A 21,392-nucleotide genomic window follows, 5' to 3' on the forward strand; every position below is an offset into this window, starting at 1 on the left:
TTAAGAATCCTACTGCGGGAGTTCCCGTCGTGGCGCAGTGGAAACGAATCCAACTAGGAACCATGAGGCTTTGGGTTCCATCCCTGGCCTTGCGCAGTGGGTTAAGGATCCAGTGTTGCCGTGAGCTGTGATGTAGGTCACAGACGCGGCTCAGATCCTGCTTTGCTGTGGCTGTGGTGTAGGTCGGCATCAACAGCTCCGATCGGACCCCTAGCCTGGGAACCTCCATCTGCTGCGGGTGCAGCCCTAAAAAAACAAAGACCAAAAAAAAAAAAAAAAAAAAACACCAAAAAAACCAAAAACCTACTGCAGGGGGTTAGGAATCCTATCACAGTGGGTTAAGAGTCCAACTGCAGTGGCTTGGGTTGTTGCAGAGGCGAGGGTTCGATCCTCTGCCCAGTGCAGCGGGTTAAAGGATCCACTGTGGCTTGGGTGTGACTGTGGTGCAGGTTCCATCCTGGGAATTTCCCTATGTCTCGGGTGCAGTTATTAAAAATAAAGCGAGAGGAATCGAGGAGCTGTTCCCCGGACCATGCAATTGGAAGAAATCTGGGGAGGCGGCAGAGGGCCCTTGGGAAAGAGGAGGTGACTGGCAAGCTGCCGCAAGGCCGAGGCCTGAGAAGTTCTGCCCGCAGCCCCTCCCGGGTGTGGGGGTCAGGGAGCTATTGAGATGGGCGACACCCGGTACGTGCTGGGATGTCTCCTGTGTGCAGCCGTGTTGAGAGCGCTCTCGTTTACCCAGGAGCCTCCTGAAAACGTTGATGCTGGGAGAATTAAAGGAGGCATTGCATCGATGATGAGTTTGCAGAGAAGTGTGAGAACAGAGGGGCCGGGAGCAGACTCAGGAACAGGACAGGGGACAGGAAGGGACCAGGAACATGGGAGCAACCGGGAACCCGCAGAAATCCTGGGGAGGGAGGTGGCCTTGCCGTTGTGGCGAAATAGGAGAAGCAGGCTTTTTACTTGGTGCCTGAAGGCAAGGGTCCAATCCGAAGGCTGGAAGACTCGGAGAGATCAGGCTACTCCTGATTTTATTGCATCGCAAGCCGAGAAGCCCATCGTCTCCAGAGAGAGGCGCAGTGGATGCCAGCTGCCCTCTGGGGCAGCACTCTCAGCCCTCAGCACTTGGCTCCCAGGGCCTGGTGATGGTGGCTTCCTGAAGTCCGTGTTGGAGCCCATGCCCATCTTTGCCCCCCACTGCCCCCTCTGAAGCCCCTGCCCCACTTCTGAGTTGCTTTATTCATCCAGAGACGGGGAGGGAGTGGGGCCTGGAGGCGGGAGGAGGGAGCAGGGGCTGCCCCTGGACAAGTCCTCTGTGCTCGCCTCCCTCTGCCCCCAGCCCCGATGAGAGTGCAAAGCGTGCTTTATTTCTCTTTTAGCGTGTGGATGATCCTACAAGATTGCATGCCTCTCTGTGCTTGGGGACACTGTCCGTTTTAGGTCCCCCTCTCCAAGCGCATGAGCACAGCAGTCCTGTAAAACCTCGGCCCTGCCTGGTGCAGATCCCTGACTCTCTTTTTGGAGGGTAACTTGGGAGTATCTCTTACACTTTTATTTATTTATTTGTTTATTTATTTATTTGCCATACATGTGGCATGTGGAAGTTCCCGGGCCAGGGATGGAACCCACACCTGAGCCATAGCAGTGACAGTGCCAGGTTCATAACCACTAGGCTACCAGGGAACTCCTCTTAAGATTTTAAACATGGGGAGTTCCTATGTGGCGCAGCAGAAGCAAATCTGACTAGTATCCATGAGGATGCAGGTTCCATCCCCGGCCTCACTCAGTGGGTTAAGGATCCCACGTTGCCGTGAGCTGTGGTGTAGGTCAAAGATGCGGCTCGGATCTGGTGTTGCCGTGGCTACATCTGGTGTAGGCCGGCAGCTACAGCTCTGATTAGACCCCTAACCCAGGAACCTCCATATGCTGCAGGTGTGGCCCTAGAAAAGGCAAAAAGATAAAAAAAAAAAACCCAATAAACAGCTAAGTGTCTTGGTCCTGTCAGTTCCTGTTTCACTGTCTGAACAGTGTAAAAGCTGCCTGCTTTGGCCATCTCAGGTCCTCTTTCGACAGGACCTCTGTACACATGAGTTAAAGTGTGTTTCTTTTGCTCCAGTCCCGTGTCAAGAACTCAAGAGGGCTAGAGGGGCAAATTCCCCCCTCCCAACACCTTTCTGTCTGGATGCTGCAGCGCCTCCCACCCCCCACCTCCTCTCCCCTGTGTGATTTTAAATGAGGAAAGGGCTCTCAAAATCAACACGTGTCGGAGTTCCCATCATGGCTCAGTGGTTAACGAATCCGACAAGGAACCATGAGGTTGCAGGTTCGATCCCTGACCTCACTCAGTGGGTTAAGGATCCAGCGTTGCCATGACCTGTGGTGCAGGTTGCAGACACGGCTCGGATCCTGTGTTGCTGTGGCTCTGGCACAGGCCAGCGGCTACAGCTCCGATCAGACCCCTGGCCTGGGAGCCTCTATATGCTGCGGGAGCGGCCCACGAAATGGCAAAACAAACAAACAAACAAAAAATCAACGAGTGTCCTGAGTGACATGCGGAGAAGGACCGGTACTTGACTGTCCCGTCCCAGGTCGGCCCTCTTGGTCCCAGACCTGCCCTTCTCCAGCTGATGAGTTCCAGAACCAGCCTAAGGATGAGCCCAGTTCCCCAGCCCCGGGTCAGACACTGGGACCCGGTCTCTCATGCCCACGAAGACCCTCAAGGACACAGCCTTGCCCCGTCCGTCATGACGGTCATGTGTAATGATGCTGAGCCTCAAGATAGGTGGTTGAGTGAAAAAGCGAGGTGGCCGGGACCGGCGCATGCACACGGACGTCGGACTGCGTGGCCAATGGGCACCTGCTGTACAGCACAGAGGATGCTACCTGATAGTCTGTGATCATCCGTGTAGGAAAAGAATCTGAAAGAGAATGGACGTGTGTCCATGTGTCGCTTTGTTGTCCAGTAGAAATTTTCATAACTTGTAAATCAACTCTACTTCAATTAAAAAAAAGCGGGGGGAAGCTAGGCACAGGACATTGTGATTAGAATTCTACTCTTTGAATTAAAATAAAAACTGTCCCCATGCAGACTTGTGTATGAATTGACTTTTTCTAGTAGCACTGTTGCTTCTGGAGAGGAGGAACCAGGGTGGCTGAAGGACAGAGGCGGGATGGAGCCTCTGTTACTGGCACTCTTGTACCTTTGGAATTTTAAAGTGGTGTGTGTCACCCAAGTTAAAACAAGTACCTTTTTTTTTTTTAATTAAAATATACATATATTGGGAGTTCCCGTCGTGATGTAGGAGAAATGAATGTGACGAGGAACCATGGGGTTGCAGGTTCGACCCCTGGCCTTGCTTCGTGGGTTAAGGATCCGGCGTTGCCATGAGCTGTGGTGTAGGTCAAAGACACGGCTCGGATCACGTGTTGCTGTGGCTGTGGTATAGACTGGCAGCTGTAGCTCTGATGAGACTCCTAGCCTGGGAACCTCCATATGCTGTGGGTGAGACTCGAAAAAGACAAAAACAAAAACAAAACAAAAGAATATTGGGCCACCAAGGAGAATCCGGGAGGAAGGACCCTCTTCTAAACTGCGAGAGACGTCACTGAGGAGAGTGCCCTTGACCCGGGGGCCTGGGGGCCACCGTAAAGACGATGTGGACTCTCAGGCTGCTGTCTTAGGCAATGACTCAGTTTCTCCCACCACCCCGGGTGCCCTTCCCACGAGCCAGAAATTGTCCCGGTGCCGTGACAGGGCGTCTCCGCAGGCATCGTGTGTCGTCGTTTCCTCTTGCGTTTTAAGGATGATAAAATGCTCATCCGTCATGGTTTCACCCTCTGGCGGGTTCATACCACAGGGGTGCAGTTTCCGAACAGAGCTGAGAATGACTTTCTGGTTTGCCTGCCCGGGAAGCATATTGTCCCCCCCACCCACCCCGCCACCCCCCAGCCACTCCAAGCCTTTGTGGACTGAGGCAGGACCGAAATAAATATACACGAGTAACTGCGTACACCCTGCTGGGTCGCACACGGAGCCTATCCGACTGCTGTCATGTCGCATTAACCACCCTCCCTTGCCAGCGTGGACGTGCACACAGGCACACACACTCTCTCCCAAGTAAGTGCTCTTCCCACAGGGTGGCGAGCACAACCGGAAGCTCTTAAAGGGTTTTGAGCAAAGGCGGGACCCAGGGAGATATGCATTAGGAAAAGAGCTCTGCCTGCGGTGTGGACAATGGAGGGGGTGGCGGTGAGGCGGGAGTGGGGTTGGGGGGGGCCGCGCAGCATCCACGCTGGGGGGTGGGGATGCGGATGACCTGGGGGCGTGGTGAGATAACACGAGTGCGTGGTAATTTGTAGGCGCCTTCCAGGGGGGCTTGGAAGTGCCGCCCAGGTGAAGGCAGAGCCAGACAGAGTTTCAGCAGAGGGGCAGCCCTGTCCCCCTTTCTCTTGCATGCATTTCAGCTCAACTCTGCTTTCTTCTTCCAAAGACAAGCTCTGAAGGGGCTGCAGAGCTGGAGAGTGTGGACCGCCCCCCCGGCCCTAGTAGGTCTTTGGACCTCGGTTTCGGCGTCTGTAACAAGGTGATCAGCATCCCTCTTGTGGAATTTTACACAAACAAATTACTCAACGCTCTTCTTGTAACACAGAAAGCTGCAGTCTCGTAAGGGGGTGATGGTGCAGAGGCTGTGCTCTGGGCTCTGATGCAGGAGGAGAAGGGGGAGTGGGTGGGGCTCGAGACCCCTCCCATCCCTGTCTCAGTGAGGGCAGCCCCACTTCAAAATAGTGTAACAATGGGCAAAAGACCTGAATAGACATTTCTCCCAGGAAGATATACAGGTGGCCAACAAGCACATGAAGAAATGCTCAACATCCCTGATTATTAGAGAAATGCAAATCAAAACTACCATGAGGTACCACCTCACACCAGTCAGAATGGCCATGATTCATAAGTCCACAGATAACAAACGCTGGAGGGGGTGTGGAGAAAAGGGAACCCTCCTGCACTGGTGGTGGGAATGTAAGCTGGTACAACCCCTATGGAGAACAGTATGGAGGTACCTTAGAAATCTACACATAGAACTACCATATGACCCAGTCATCCCACTCTTGGGCATATATCCGGACAAAACTCTCCTTAAAAAAGACACATGCGGAGTTCCCGTGGTGGCGCAGTGGTTAACGAATCCAACTAGGAACCATGAGGTTGCGGGTTCGGTCCCTGCCCTTCCTCAGTGGGTTAACGATCCGGTGTTGCCGTGAGCTGTGGTGTAGGTTGCAGACGCTGCTCGGATCCCGTGTTGCTATGGCTCTGGTGTAGGCCAGCAGCTACAGCTCTGATTTGACCCCTAGCCTGGGAACCTCCATATGCCGTGGGAGCGGCCCAAGAAATAGCAAAAAAAAAAAAAGACAAAAAACAAAAAACAAAACAAACAAACAAAAAAAGACACATGCACCAGCATGTTCATTGCAGCTCTGTTCACAATAGCCAGGACATGGAAACAACCCAAATGTCCATCAACAGATGATTGGATTAGGAAGATGTGGTATAGATACATAGTGGAATACTACTCAGCCATAAAAAAGAACAACATAGTGCCATTTGCAGCAACATGAATGAAACTAGAGACTCTCATACTGAGTGAAATAAGTCAGAAAGAGAAAGATAAATACCATATGATATCACTTATAACTGGAATCTAATGTACAGCACAAATGAACATTTCCACAGAAAAGAAAATCATAGACTTGGAGAATAGACTTGTGGCTGCCCGGGGGGAGAGGGAGGGAGTGGGAGGGATGGGAGCGGGGTCTTAACGGATGTGAACTGTTGCTCTTGGAATGGATTTACTATGAGATCCTGCTGTGTAGCATTGAGAACTATGTCTAGATACTTACATCGCAACACAACAATGGGAGGAAAAAGTATGTACGTATGTGTAACTTGGTCCCCTTGCTGTACAGTGGAAAAATAAAATAAAATAAAATAGTGTAACAGTGGGAGTTCCCTTAGTGGCTCAGAGGTAACGAACCCGACTAGTATCCATGAGGATGCAGGTTCCATCCCTGGCCTCGCTCAGTGAATTAAGGATCTGGTATTGCTGTGAGCTGTGGTGTAGGTCGCAGACCTGGCTGGGATCCTGCGTGGCTGTGGCTGTGGTATAGACTGGCAGCTGCAGCTCTGATTTGACCCCTAGCCTGGGAACTTCCATATGATGTGGGTGTGGCCCTCAAAAGCATAATAATAATGATAATAATTTTTAAAAAGCAAAAATAAATAAAATATTGTAATGTTGAGTAAAGATTCATCTGCACAAAGTGTTCTTCTTGCAAAGACAGTTTTAGAAATCTTTATTATAGAACATTCTTTACAGGGTAATTCCAGTCTCTGACCTGAAACCAGGGCTGGCAAACAAATCAACCACCACATCTGAATCCTATGCCAGTGGCAGACATCACTAATCAATCACAGGGCCCTTCCTGCTAAACCTTAATTAAGCCTCAGAATCATTTGTAACATAATGCTAGTAGCAGCCAGGTCCACGGTGGGCATGTGAGATACAATCGATTGTCCACTCTTTTGACTTTTCTTTGTGGGTTGACCTTGAGTGATGAGTTGAATTGAGGACAACAGCTGCTCTAAAACTTTGTTTGGGTAAAGATGTTTAAAGCATCTTTGAAGGCTTCGCTTTTGTCTTAGTCAGTTTGGGCTAGTATACAGTTGCTTAGTCCGACTGACTAAGAGACCATAGGCTGGGCAACCTCAGCAACAAACATCTCTCCTGGTTCTGCAGGCTGCACGTCCCAGACCAGGGTGCCAGAATATTTGGTCCTTGTAAAGCACATCTTCTTGGTTTACAGGTGGTGCCTTCTTGCTGTGTTCGCATGTGCAGGGACCACTCTCTCTCTCATGATTCTTTGTCTAAGGCCACCAATCCCATCATGAAGGCTCCACCCTCGTGACCTAATTGCTTCCCAGACGCCCTGCTTCCAAATACCACCTCACTGGGGATTGGCGCGTCAATGGACTTGGGGGACGCTCAGTCCACAGCAGCTTTCATACCTTGTTTCACAAACGTGTATCAGACAAGAAGTTCCAGACTGTCTTTCATCCTCGTCTCCCCACCCTCCCTTTTTGCAAACCACACTCATCCTTCAAATCCCAATTCAAATGCCACCTAGTGACCTCGTCCCTGAAGCTGAATTTTCGCAGCGTGCTATCTGCTCTGCTCATACCATTGGATGCCTGCTTGCATTGTTTTTTTTTTCTATAAATGCTTTGTGTTTCCATCTAGGCAGTGAACTTAGTCTTCCTACACATTTGTATCGCTCCAGAGTTCCCCGTATTTGCTGAAAGAACAAATCGGCTGGGAAAATCTGAGTCCTAGCTCAAAGGCTGTTTCATTTTGGTAAACTGCAAACTGAAGCATCCTTGGGCTCTGTGGATGAATTGAAAGTGGTTGCTAAAATGTAAATTCCAGGAAGACAGGTGATCTTTGGTTTATGCTTCACTGATGCCTAGAATATGCCTGGTGTACAGGAGGCCCTCGCTTTATTTTAGGTCAATGAACAAAAGATGGAATGAATAAGTAAATTATGGTTGGAGAAAAGATTGGAGCCTGGCAGTGACTTCTCTTATGTTTATCTCACATGAGGTAAGGCATTAAATGATTACCAGGGTCTCGCCGCTTTTAAGACTGGCTGGACAATTGCCTGGTTATATCTATGGAAACCTGTGTATTTCACATTTTCCCAAACAGTTAGGAGTGGAGGGGCTGCTCTTGCTGTCTGAGACAGACCACATTCTGCCTATGGAATGTGTATCTCTCTAAATAAACTAGCTTTCACTGAAAAATTAAAAAAGAAGAATTCCCAGAGTTCCCGTCGTGGCTCAGTGGTTAACGAATCCGACTAGGAACTATGAGGATGTGGGTTTGATCCCTGGCCTCACTCTGTGGGTTAAGGATCCAGCATTGCCATGAGCTGCGGTGTGGGTCACAGATACAGCTCAGATCTGGGGTTGCTGTGGCTGTGGTGTGGGCCGGCAGCTGTAGCTCTGATTCAACCCCAAGCCTGGGAACTTCCCTATGCTGCAGGTTTGGCCCTAAAAAGAAAAAAAAAAAAAGAATTCCCGCTGTGGCACAGTGGGAATGGTAGCATCTCTGTAGTGCCAGGATGCAGGTTTGATTCGTGGCCCAGCACAGTGGGTTAAAAGATCTGAACAGCTGAACTGCTGCTCCAATCTGATCCCTGGCCCAGCAACTGCATACACCTTGGGGCAGCACCCCCCCCCCAAAAAAAAAGAGTTCCGGGCGCAGGAGGTGTAAACGTGATTGACATCCTTCCAAGAGAGCTGTGGTCAGATTTTCAATTTCTTTACTCTGAGAAATTGTTGGATCGTTTGCAGTCCGGCAAGATGGAAGATGGGTTGAAAGTTCGCTCGTTTGCCTTCCTGCTGGCTGGACACTTACGGATGGAGAAATCCACTTTCCGACTGATGTGCTCACGTTTCCAGTCTCGAGGCAAAATGCTGACATCAGAGAGGGGATCTTTTAAAGCCTGACGTTTGCAGGCCACTGCCCAGCACATAGTAGGTGCTCGAGTCAGCATGAAATCCTTGCGGTGAGTCATTCGAGAAATGTGGGTCCAACGCCTGCCCTCCAGCTGAAGTCACCAGCATTAAACTCGGGTTCTGAGATGACTGGTGCATCTTCTGAGTCAGGTTGGCTCATTCATGGGGGCCTGCTGTTATTTTCTTGTGTGGCCGAGTACTGCCAAATGGTTCAATTACAGCAGTAAAACTAAAGAGAGCTTGATCTTCTTGTAGTGTCTGTCATCCACAGAAGCTCAGTGCTGTGTTTTAAAAAAGGCCTGCGTCCAGACTTGTTGGGCCCTTTGCCTGTTCAGACTCATATATTCCCATTAACCAGTTAATCCAAATGGGCCCTCGCGGAGGCCTGGCAGAGCCATTACTGTCACATCACCGGGAGCCAGGTGGCTTGCTCAAGGCTGCCCAGAGGAAGGTCCGAGCTGGTTTGTGGCAGTGGCAGACTGGGGTCCAGCCTTTCTTTGCCAGGACTGGTCACCTGCCCTCTCCCCGGGCATTTGCACACCTATCTTCATGTTTCTCCGGGGAGAGAAGCTCCATTGTGCCACCTTCCAGCCCTGCCTTCTGGTGACCTCCTTCTGACTGTCCTCTCTTCTCAGACCCCCTGCCTCCAGGATGCCTTTTGGTGACAGTGCTGGCCCCTGAACATGAGACTCAATGGCCTTCTATTTCAAAACCGGTGCCAAACTGCTCTGCCGACCTCAACAGCTAAAGCTCTGGAGTCAGGCAGCTTGGGTTCCAGTCTTGGCTCGGTTGCTTGGGAGCCACATGGCTTCAGACGAAGCACTTAACCTTTCTCAGACCTCAGTTTCCTCCTCTGGCAAGTGGGCATGTGTTCATCATAGTACTTACACATGGCGACATGGCACAAGGAAGTGACACCCTATCTGTGAGCACGCCGCTCGTCACCTGATGTGTAGTAGGAGCTCAGTGTATAATAGCGCTCAAATTATTAGGCCGCTGTTACAAACTGCCTCCAGACAGAAAAACAAGAGACTTCTAAATTGGTCACCTCTGGTCTTCTCATCAAAACGCCCCTGAAAAAAATCTCTAGACAGAAGAGAAACGAGCCTGCCGACGTGAAGCAGATCGGATCTGTGTACATCTGTGTTGGCTGCAACTTGGGGGGAAATACGTATGTAATGAAAAAGGAGGATTCTGGAGTTCTCTTGGGATGCAGCGGGCTGAGGATCCAGCATGTGACTGTGGTGGCACGGGTTGCTGCAGGGGCACAGGTTCAGACCCTAGCCCAGGAACTTCCATAGGCCTCAGGTGCAGCCAAAAGAAAAGAAAGAAAGAAGAAAGGAAGAAAAAGGAGTATTCCTTAGGGTCCCTAGCTGCAGCACATTGAAGAGGAGGCAGGTACACTTTGGAGAGATGCGTTTATTACCCTTGGGAGGCTGAGCGGAAGCACAGCTGAGCAACCACTATTTTGACACCTATCTGTTTTCCCGATGCTTTATGGGTTCCATCTAAAACCAGTCTCATGACCTTCCTACCAAGGCTGAACAATATGCTGATGGAGCTGCAGGTTGCTGTGGGCCTTTTGTGTGTGTGTGTGTGTGTGTGACTTTAATTTTATTTCTGGAATAAAGGAAGTGCAAAGACATTAACTCCGAATCCATCAAAGAAAGAACCCTGTCATTGCAAGTTGGCAGCCAATGTGCTTGTGCCGTGTGCACTCTGAAAACTAGTGATGATTAATCCGGCACATTTATCTGAGCCCAAGAGCAGACACGCAGTCATGACAACCGCAGAAGGCAAGAGAAGGTGGTTCTGGATCCCTGCAGCCTGGGTCCTGCTGCCATGGGCAAGGGGAGCGGCATCTGCCAGGGCTCAGCCAAGAATGACCCTGATGGGAGCCACCAGCCACCATGGCTGTTGGGCACCGAAGGGTGACTGCTCCGTTCTGAGATGTGGCAGAAGGAAACCACGCCCTGGATTTTGAAGACTTAGCAGGTGAAAAAGAATGTCACATATTTTTGTACTGTGTGTGTTAAAGTAATCATATTTGGGGTATGTTGGGTTAAATCAAATATGTTATCGAAAGTAATCTCCTTGGAGGAATTCCTGTTGTGGTTCAGCGAATTAAGAATCCCACTCGAGTCCATGAGGATGTGGGTTCGATCCCCGGCCTCGCTCAGTGGGTTAAGGATCTGGTGTTGCCGTGAGCTGCAGTGTAGGTTGCAGATGTGGCTCAGATCCCGTGTTGCTCTGGCTGTGGTGTAGGCAGTTGCAGCTCTGATTCGACCCCTAGCCTGGGAACTTCCCTATGCTGCAGGGGCGGCCCTAAAAAGCAAAAACAAACAAACAAACAAAAACAGCTCCTCTGTTTCTTTGTACTTCATTAGAGTATCTGCTAGAAAAGTGTCAGCAGCCTGTGTGGTTTACATTTGTGCCTTGCGTTACGTTTCTCATGGACTGTGCGATAGACAGGGGAGGCAAACCCTCTTGGGCTTGTCCCCTGGCTCACGACGATTCCCCTTTTTCAGGTGATGGCTTTTATTTCAATCTCATGGTTGAGTGGCCTCCCAGTAGCCCTGTTTTTTGACCAAGGATGGACACCTGACTCAAGTCTGTCCACCAGAGAGCTTCCCTGGGCAGCTGGACCAGGAGCTGGTGGCTGGAGCTGTCCCATGGCACATGGGTGGCCGTGGTTTTCTGCTCCATGGGTCAGAAGAGCAGGTGGAGCTGATCTGCCAGTAGGAAGAGGAGAAGGAAGGGCGAACAGGTTTAGGTTTCGAGGCGGATGAGGCACGGGGATCCTGCTGGTGTTTGCGTGTTGGTGGCAGTACGAGTTCGGTCCAGCTAGATGCTCATCCTTGGGTCTTGCCATCCTGGATCCTTACTGCAAAGATCAACCTCTTTCCCTCCATCCACCTATCAAAAGAGTCTGGGGGTTCCCATTGTGGCTCAGCGGTAACAAATCCTGACTAGTATCCATAAGGCTAGGGGTTTGATCCCTGGCCTCACTCAGTGGGTTAAGGATCCGGCGTTGCCATGAGCTCCAGTGAAGGTCGCAGATGCGCCTCGGATCTGGCGTTGCCACGGCTGTGGTGTAGTACGAAGCTGCAGCTCCGATTCGACCCCTTACCTGGGAGCTTCCATATGTTGCAGGGGCGGCCCTAAAAAGCAGAGAAAAAAAAAAAAAAGGGAGTCTGAAGAAGTCATACTTTAAATCTACTTTTCTTTATCACCTCAGGTCTGAACAGACAGAGATTTTCCATAAAGTTCATGAAGCTTATGCTTTAGAACCCCTCACATGGAAAGGCCCCTCCCAAAGCCCTATTTTGAATTCTTTTTTAAGGAGACCCTCCCAAATTGTATATTTCAGGCTCCATGAAGTGTGGATTTGCCCTGCGCTTGCATTCTTCTCTGTGGTTGCAGATGCAAACCTTAGGTGATTACAGGAAAATTCTTCCTTTGTAACACCAGACTCACACCTACATTAGAGCCTCTTTTTTTGGCTGCCCCCACAAGATTCAGAAGTTCCGCTGCCAGGGATCAAAGCTGTGCCACAGCAGAGGCCAGAGGCACAGCAGTGACAATGCCAGGTCCTTAACCCACTGAGCCACCAGGGAACTCCCCCTAATGGCTTTTGACAGGCTTCTGTTTGCCTGTAATGTTTTCCTCCCAGATCTTTTCCTCTTCTTATGGCTCAGGTTTTACTTTCAAGGTCACTGCCTGCAAGAGACCTTCTCTGTGTAATCCCCCCAAGGACGTGGGGTATCTCTTTTACTTAAAGACAATTTCTTATCTACTTGTTTACTTGCTTATTGCTCTTCTCTTCTTTCGAAAATGAAAGAATGAAAGTACCGTCAGAGCAGGAACGTTGTCGTCTTCATTCCTCTCTTCCCAAGCATCTAGAACAGCGCCTGGCCCATTGTAGGCCCTCAATAAATATTTGTTAAGATTGTATTTATCTATAAAATATTTATAAAGTGCCTCTTGTGTGGCAGGCGTCAATCATCTTAAGAACTTGACAAATGAATGCATACATAAAGTTCCTAACTTTCTATTAGGAAATCATGTTCCAGATTTTCTTTCTTTTTTCCTTCCTTCCTTCCTTCCTTCCTTCCTTCCTTCCTTCCTTCCTTTCTTTCTTTCTTTCTTTCTTTCTTTCTTCTTCTTATTTTTTTGCCTTTTTTTCTAGGGCCTCTCCTGCAGCATATGGGAGGTTCCCAGGCCAGGGGTTGAATCGGAGCTGTAGCCACCGGCCTACGCCAGAGCCACAGCAACTCGGGATCCGAGCCGCGTCTGCAACCTACACCACAGCTCAGCTCACGGCAACGCCGGATCCTTAACCCACTGAGCAAGGCCAGGGATGGAACCCACAACCTCATGGTTCCTCATCGGATTCGTGAAACACTGTGCCGCGACTCCATGTTCTAGATTTTCAATTCCAAATTCCCTCTTACTAGGAAGAAAATTCAAACTCAGCCACGAACAGTGATTAAGTTATGCCTAGGTTTCAGGCCCTGGGCTAAGTCCTCGACACATATTATCTTATTTGACGCCTCACCGTAACCCTTGTATTCACTGCGACATAGATTTGGGGGCATCGAACTGAATCCTGCCAGCAGTGGCTTAACCCACCAAAGGTTTGTTTTTCTCATTTCACATGAAATCTAGAATATGTGGCCCAGGATTTGGAGAGCAGCTCCACAGAGTCTTGAAGGACTTCGTTTCTTCTGCTTTCTTGCTCTGTCGTTCTGTGTGGTTCTTAATACGTACACAATGGCTACTGCTCCTCTCAATGCGATTTTCTTGCCTTAGGCAGGAACGGGGGGAAGAAGTAAGGGCACAGAATTTATATGGGCTGAGTATCTTCCTTTTGATCAGGAACACACCAATTTTCTTGGACTCCCCTTGTAGTAAATAAGAAATATTAGAGTCCCCTGGTGGTCTAGCAGTGACAATCTGGCATTGTCCCCACTGTGGCTTGGGTTCAGTCCCTGGCTAGGGAGTATCTGCATGCTATGGGCACAGCCAAAAAAAAAAAAAAAAAAAAGGTATAAATATTGCTTGTATTTTATTGGTCAAACTGGTCACAAAGTTACCCCTAACTGCGAGGAGGCCTGGGACGTATTTTTAATTGGGCGTATTGCTACCTGTCAAAAAAATCCAAGTTCTGTGCGTAAAGAGAAAGGGAAGTAGATATTGTGTAGAGAATTAGCTGTGCTGGCGTGACTGGTTTCTATTGCTATATCCCTTTTTTTTTTTTTGGTTTTTAAGGCCGCACCTGAGGCCTATGGCAGTTCCCAGGCTAGGGGTCAAATCAGAGCCACAGCTGCCGGCCTGCATCACAGCCACAGCAACGCCAGATCTGAGCTGCATCTTGGACCTACAGCACAGCTCATGGCAACGCTGGATCCCCGACCCACTGAGATGGGTCGAACCCGCATCCTCATGGATACCAGTCGGATTTGTTACCGCTGAGCCACGACAGGAATTCCATATACTCAAGGTAATCTGGGTGTCTCAGGGTAACTAGAAACACCGAATGCTGGGAAGGTTGTGCAGGATTTTGGTGATTGGCTAAGAGGAAAAGCGTTTTATTTTACAGATGGAGGAGCCAAGCCTGTAAGGAATGACGTGTTTTGCTCAAGACGTAGCATCTAAAAAGATCGAGAGACTGAGATTTAAACCTGGGACTCTCTGATTCCAATTGGACTTAAATATAGTTAAATTGTGTTTTTCTGGAATTGAATGAGCTATCTTGAAAAGATAGTTTTTCACAGTAATAACATCTACCATTTTTTTTTTATGGCCACACCCTCGGCATATGGAAGTTCCCGGGCCAGGGATCAAATCCAAGCTACACCACAGCTGTGGCAATGCTGGGTCCTTAACTCAGTGTGCCACAGTGGGAACTCTAGTAACGCCTACCATTGACTAAGCACCAAGTGTGATTTTTTTTTACATGCGCTATCTCCTTTTGCAAATGAATTTTTAAAAAAATAAATCCCGTCGTGGCGCAGTGGTTAACGAATCCGACTAGGAACCATGAGGTTGCGGGTTCGGTCCCTGGCCTTGCTCAGTGGGTTAACGATCCGGCGTTGCCGTGAGCTGTGATGTAGGTTGCAGATGCGGCTCGGATCCCGCGTTGCTGTGGCTCTGGCGTAGGCTGGCAGCTACAGCTCCAATTCGACCCCTAGCCTGGGAACCTCCATATGCCGCGGGAGCGGCCCAAGAAATAGCAAAAAGACAAAAAAAATAAATTAAAAAAAAATAAATATCATTCCTAATCATTGTTAAAAAAAACAACAACTTGTGGTTCTCTTGTGGCTCAGCTGGCTAAGGATCCAACGTTGTCACTGCTGTGGCGTGGGTTCGATCCCTGGCCCCACAACTGCCACATGATGCAGGCATGGCCAAAAAAGCAAAATAAACAAATCCCCCCAACAAGCAAGCCCAAGCAGTAGGGGGGAAAAAAATAGGAACAAAAAAAGTCTCCAGAAATCCCACCCCCGGAGAAAACCAAGTTTAGCATTTTGGTAAATATCTTCCCAGACTTCTTTCTTTGCAGATTCGCATATTAGATACGTGTTTAAATACACAAGCGGGCGTGTACCATCTGTTTTCCTGTAGATATAAATCGTCCCAGCAATCACCCGACAGCCGTATGGGAGAAGGTCTTATTATCTCCGTTTTATAGGCTCGGAATGGTTGGTGACCTGCCCCAGGACACACCCTTAACGAGGGGTAAAAGGAAGCTAGTTTCAGTTTCTCCTGAACAGATCACCCCACATACTTGGCAGAATTAGAATTGGACAAAGCCAAGCGCTCTTTTCTTAGAGAATTGCAAGAAGATAGATCAATCGATCGATGGATCAACCCAGGCACTTTGTGTTAGGAAGGCACGGGCTGGTGGACGGGCAGCTACAGTGAACAACCCGTTATGAATAACATAAAGCGTTTGCAGCGCCAGAAGGCATCTGAGACATTGTTCATCCAAAGTCTGTGTGAAGCAATGCTGCATGGATGTCACTCCGGACGCCACCACCTGGCTCCGTCACGTGACCGAGTCTTCCAGGACTGACAGCAGGGTTTACTGCTTCGGATCTTTGCAAGTGATCTTCAGTCTAGTGCCTTGCAAACGGCTTTTTTCATGCCACTCCGCCACCACCCAGCTCTGCGATGCTTTGCTTTGTAGTTGTATTTGCCAGATGTTCCGGAGCAAGCGGAATAATCTTTGGCGCTGTGGGAGGGTTGAGTGAATGAATGAAATAGGGGCCCCTCCTCTCTTCTTGAGGAGGAATAGTGTATCGCAGGGCCCACGGAAATCTTTAAAAGACGTTTTGCCCCTGACAGGGCACTGATGAAATTAGGCCCTTCCATATGTTGGAAAAGCACCTGCTGATAAAAATGAATATGGTGAATCAGGAAAGAAGGCCAAGGTGATTTATTTAGTAAGAAGGGAAAAAACAAACAAAAAGGTACAGAACTTAAAAGCATTTTCTCCCTTTTTTGGGTAAATTTTAAGAGAATGTCTCTATATATTCATATACTTTTCCTAGAAGGACTTGTAAAAAAACTGCTAATAAATGATAGTGGCTACTACCATTAGGAAGGACAGGAACAGAAGTTGTCACTTGTTTTATGCTTTATTTTATTTTTCTATACTTTTATTTTATACTTTGATGTTTAAAATTTCAGCCCTTATATATGTATTATTCTTCTGATAGTATAATTATTATCTAACATCAGCAGGAGTGATCCGGGCGATAGAACCGGGGCCACTAAATGTTTTTTCCTCTCTACTTCTCCATGCTTAAAAATATCCCAGCTTGAGGAGTTCCCCTCATGGCTCAGGGGTTATTGAATCCAACTAGGAACCATGAGGTTGTGGGTTCGGTCCCTGGCCTCGCTCAGTGGGTTAAGGATCCGGCGTTGCCGTGAGCTGTGGTGTAGGTCGCAGACTCAGCTCAGATCCTGCGTTGCTGTGACTGTGGTGTAGGCCGGCGGCTACAGCTCCGATGAGACCCCTAGCCTGGGAACCTCCATATGCTGTGGGTGTGGCCCTAAGAAAGACCCCCCCCCCAAAATCCCAACTTGTTTTTGAGAGATGTCCCTTCTCCTTTTTTTTTTTTTTTTTTTTTTTGTCTTTTGTTGTTGTTGTTGCTATTTCTTGGGCCGCTCTCGTGGCATATGGAGGTTCCCAGGCTAGGGGTTGAATCGGAGCTATAGCCACCGGCCTACGCCAGAGCCACAGCAACGCGGGATCTGAGCCGCGTCTGCAACCTACACCACAGCTCACGGCAACGCCGGATCGTTAACCCACTGAGCAAGGGCAGGGACCGAACCCGCAACCTCATGGTTCCTGGTTGGATTCGTTAACCACTGCGCCACGACGGGAACTCCTCCCTTCTCCTTGAAAGAACCAGGAGCCCGCTCACCTTGTAGACTTTTGGGAATGGAAACACTCCTGAAACAGCACAGGGGGCCCCGATCAGAGTGACAGTGCAACTGAGTCCAGTTTGGAGGACAGATTTATTTTTTTCTTTTCCAATTACTGTAATCCATCAAGCAAGACTGCCAAAAAGGGCCAACTAAGTGCAGGGATGGGGGCTGCCTGGCACATGGTAGAGAGAAACCCAGAGGTGGTTCCCGGGCTTGGCTGTGATGGGTGAGCCTCGGCTGCCCTGGGGGTGAGGGTGGGCATCAGGAGAGCAAGTTTCCAGTGGGTGGGTGTTGCCGAGGGAAAGTGCTCCTCAGCTTAGTTCCAGCCTCTGCCCAGCCCCCACCATGCCCGCCCATCACAGTGTGCTCCCCATAATGTGCCAACATCCCACAGGGGGCGACTAGATGGAATGGAAGCTCGAGAGAACACAAAGCCTGATGGTGCATGAAATTAGCAGCAAACACTGGGAAGCATAAGTCACAGCTCTGTTTGTTCTGGGAAGAGGGGGGAAATCACCCTTATTTCATCCGAACAGGAGCTCATGGCAGAGAAAACCTGCGTGCCACCTCATCACAAGGACCGCCACGGTCCCCACGGAGGATGGCCCAGCCACCCCTCACCCTTAGCGAGCTTCTGGGCCCGAGAAGGAGACAGAACCAGGGCTCTGTGTGGGCTGAGAGCGGCAGCAATTTCCATCTCTAGGGTCTCAGGGTCTGTGTGAGGCATCAGGGGAGCCCCCTCTGAGGAGGTGACGTCTGAACTGATTGCCAGGTACTAGAAGGAGCCCGCCACTGACCTGTAGCTACTGCTGCCCTGAGTCAAGGCACTTCCAGATAGACGTGTCACCCCCGGCCTGGCCTGTCTGCCAAGATATAACTAACAAGGCGCAAAGAGGCTTTTTCCCAAAAGGGGCTTTGGGGGCTTCCCTGGAGTTGGTCTCCAGTGTGTCTGGCGAGTACATGGCTGTCTGGACCAGGAAGCTGCGGCTGGCGACGTCTGCTGCCAGCATTGATTAACTGGACCTGGTGCTGCTTAAAATAGCATCGTGGAAAGGTCTGTTTATTCTGTTTCTCCCAGAGCTGCCATGAGCCGGCACTGAGGGCTCTGGGAGCCCCGGGAGGAGGGCTGGCGGCTTACAAGGCTCGATCTGTTCACCTCCACAGCTACCTTTGGGATCTGGTCGAATGGCTTTGACTTAGCATTCAAATTCTTTTTTGTCTGCTTTTTTTTGTTTCTCCATACAAACTGCAAAGGGGGAAGAAATCACTCTCCTTTCAAAATGGGCAGAGGAAGGTTCTGTTCAAAGAATGGTTGGGTTTCTACTGTGGACGCCCCCTCCCATCCCCCAAATGCTAAAGACAGCCTTCCACCCACCTGCCTTGCTTATACCATGATCTGTCCCTTAGAATTGTGGGAAACTGAGGTCGCTAAGGGAGCAGAAACAACAGGGTGGGAGTAGGTAAATGAGGCAAAGCCTAGAAATCTGATTTTAGACCCAACCCCCCTCATTAGTTTATTTCGCAGATACAGAATATTTATATTGCTCCTACTACAAAGATGCAGGCCTTGGCTGTTTTTTTCTGTTTGTTTTGTTGTTGTTTATTTGTTTGTTTTGTTTCCTGTCTTTTTAGGGCCACACCCACAGCATATGGAAGTTCCCAGGCTAGGGGTCCAATCCGAGCTGCAGCTGCAGACCCATGCCGTGGCCACAGCAATGCCAGACCTGAGCCGTGTCTGCAACCAACACTACATCTCACAGCTACACCAGATCCCTAACCCACTGAGCAAGGCCAGGGATTGCACCCGTGTCCTCATGGATACTAGTCAGGTTTGTTACCGCTGAGCCGCAATGGGAACTCCCCGGCCTTGTTTTTAAAACTTAAGTCTAGTGGGGGAGGTGGGTCAGCTAAAAAAAACTGTGATGGCTGTTGTTTTGCTTCCTGATCTCTTTCATTGACACTTTCTATGGCAGTACTGTTAATGGCAGGATTAATGAGAAAAACCTATTGGATGTTTAAGCTAGTTTACAGGCTGAACCTCTGGTACATAAATGAGTGAATGAAATGAACTGGCTCCTATTCCTGCAAAGAACTTTAAAAGTATATTGTTAGTGAGTTTTCTTCTTTGTTTCCTTCTTTCCTTTTTGCAGCTGCGCCTTTGGCACGTGGAAGTTCCCTGGCTAGGGGTTGAATCAGAGCTGCAGCTGCTGTCCCATGCCACTGCCACCACAACCCTGGATCTGAGCTGCGTCTGTGAGCTACACTGCAGGTTGTGGTAATGCCAGATCCTTAACCCCCTGAGCAAGGCCAGGAACTGAACCTGCCTCCCTATGGACACTATGGCAGGTTTTTAACCTGCTGAGCCACGGCAGGAACTCCTCAAGTCCTAATTTGCTTTACTTAGGGGTGGTTTACATTAGCATAGATTGGCAAGATGAAGGCCTCCACGAGTGAAAGTACATTTGGCTTTAAAGAAACCAGGCTATGAGGAAATAACATTTTTAATATCCTGAAAAGATGGCTCACAGGATTGGTATTACAAAGGAGTATAAGATATTATGCAAAAGATAATGCTCCTTTTAAAGGAAGTGCAGCGTTCCCACAAAAATATGTATACAAATGTTCATAGCAACATTGTTCATAATGACCAAAAGGTGGAAATGACAAAATGTCCATTGTTGCGAGACATGTTTTTCCAATCTTCTTGCTTCATCATCCACTGTCGCAAGACGTGTTTTTCCAGTCTTCTTGCTTGATTGTCCACCCATAGCCCCTCCTCATGTGATCTCATCAAAAGGGTGAAATAAACATGGTGTGGTTTCTTGAGGCGGGGCTCTTGGTCCTAGAGACCTTGGGTCCCCTGGGTTTCCACCTTTACTATCTCTGTGTTTTGTTCTGTGTTGGCTCTTTCTTTAAGTTCCACAGCACCTGTTCTTCAGCCCCATCCTGCTGAGCTGGCCTCGGCAGTCCATCACCTGATGAATGGGTAAACCAAGTGTGGTATATCCATACCATGGAATATTTAACAATAATAAGAAAATGAAGTGTGGATATGCATGCTATAATATGGATGAGCTTTGAAAACATTATGCTAAGTGAAAGAAGCTTGTCACAGAAGGTCTATTTTACGTTGTATGGTTTGATTTATATGAAATGTCCAGACTAGACAAATCCATAGGGAAAGAAAGCTGATGATGGTTACAAGAGGCTGTGGGGAGAAATGAGGAGTGAATGCTTAATGAGTTCAGGGTTTCCTTTTGGGGTGATGGAAGTGTTTTGGACCTAAAGAGAGGTTGCATAACATAACGAAGGTGCTGAATATCACTGAATTATACATTTGAAAATAATTTTGTGTTCTATAAATCCTAGCTCAATTTTTTTTAAAAAGAAGGAAATTATGTACAGATACATGCTAAAATATGGATGAACTTTGAAAACATTATGCTAAGTGAGAGAAGCTAGACACAAAGGGCCACGTTCTGTATGGTTCCATTTATAAGGAAATATTCAGAATAGGCAAATCCATAGAGACAGAAAATAGATAATGGTAGCCCAGGACTGGAGATTTGAGGAGAATGGAGAGTACCTGCTAGTGGACACAGGTTTTCTTTTTAGGATGATGAAAATGTTCTAAAATTGTTTCACACTGTAGATATCCTAAAAACCACTGACTTACATATTAAATGGATGAATTGTATGGTGTGAGAGTTGTATGTCAATAAATCTGTTATATAAAAAAGGCATGTATGCATTTAAGTTTTTGAAAAATCAAATTGTCTCAGGAGTGGTTAGGGCAGCTTGCTCTCTGTAGCCTAAAGAATCCTATCACCTTGGTTTATCTAGTTTGTATGCTGAGGAGTTTGTGAAGTGAGTTTTCCAAAAGGCACGACTCAGAACAAACATATGAACAGATGAGTGAAAAAAGAATCAGAGATTCAGGGGGTTCCCTGGTGGTCTAGAGGTTAGGACTCGGCACTTTCACCACTGTAGCCTGTGTTCAATCCCTGGTTTGGGAATTGAGATCTTACATCAAGCCACTGCACGCCATGGCCAAAAAAAAAAAAGAAGACTCATGGATTCAGAAATAAGCCCATGTGTATAAGGAGATTTTGTGTATGATAAAGGAAACCTTTAAAATGATTGTTCAAAATGGTGTGAGATCTAGCTAAGCTACTGAAAAAACCCCTGGATTCCTCCAATGTTCCTTGTCCCCAGATAAACTGAACTGGATCAAATATGTCCATGTAAAAAAAGAAAATCATAAACGTACTGGAAGAAAATATAGGTGAATGTTTTGGTGATTTCAAGGGTGAGAGAGATCTTCCTAGCAAGAAGCAAGAAATTTAAAGAAAAAAAAAAAAAAAGGAGTCATATCCACACT

The 21,392-nt window shown here is 48.4% G+C and overlaps 1 long non-coding RNA gene across 2 annotated transcripts in view; it reads left to right on the forward strand.

Moving 5' to 3' along the window:
- Positions 1 to 21,392, forward strand: part of LOC106509595 (uncharacterized) — a 54,406-nt gene that overhangs the window by 27,667 nt on the left and 5,347 nt on the right. The window contains exon 3 of one of the 2 annotated variants that reach the window (XR_014838939.1): positions 17,406 to 20,750. The exons of the other annotated variant lie outside the window; for it this stretch is intronic. This is a non-coding gene — a long non-coding RNA (uncharacterized LOC106509595). Of the gene's footprint in view, positions 1 to 17,405; positions 20,751 to 21,392 lie in introns of those variants that run through there. 2 annotated transcript variants of the gene reach the window in all.

This window comes from Sus scrofa, chromosome 2, assembly GCF_054392235.1.
Source record: "Sus scrofa isolate SSC_HxYL_T2T_F1_AM1 chromosome 2, Sscrofa_HxYL_maternal_Yorkshire_Landrace_v2.0, whole genome shotgun sequence".
In the NCBI taxonomy this organism is placed as follows: Eukaryota; Metazoa; Chordata; class Mammalia; order Artiodactyla; family Suidae; genus Sus; species Sus scrofa.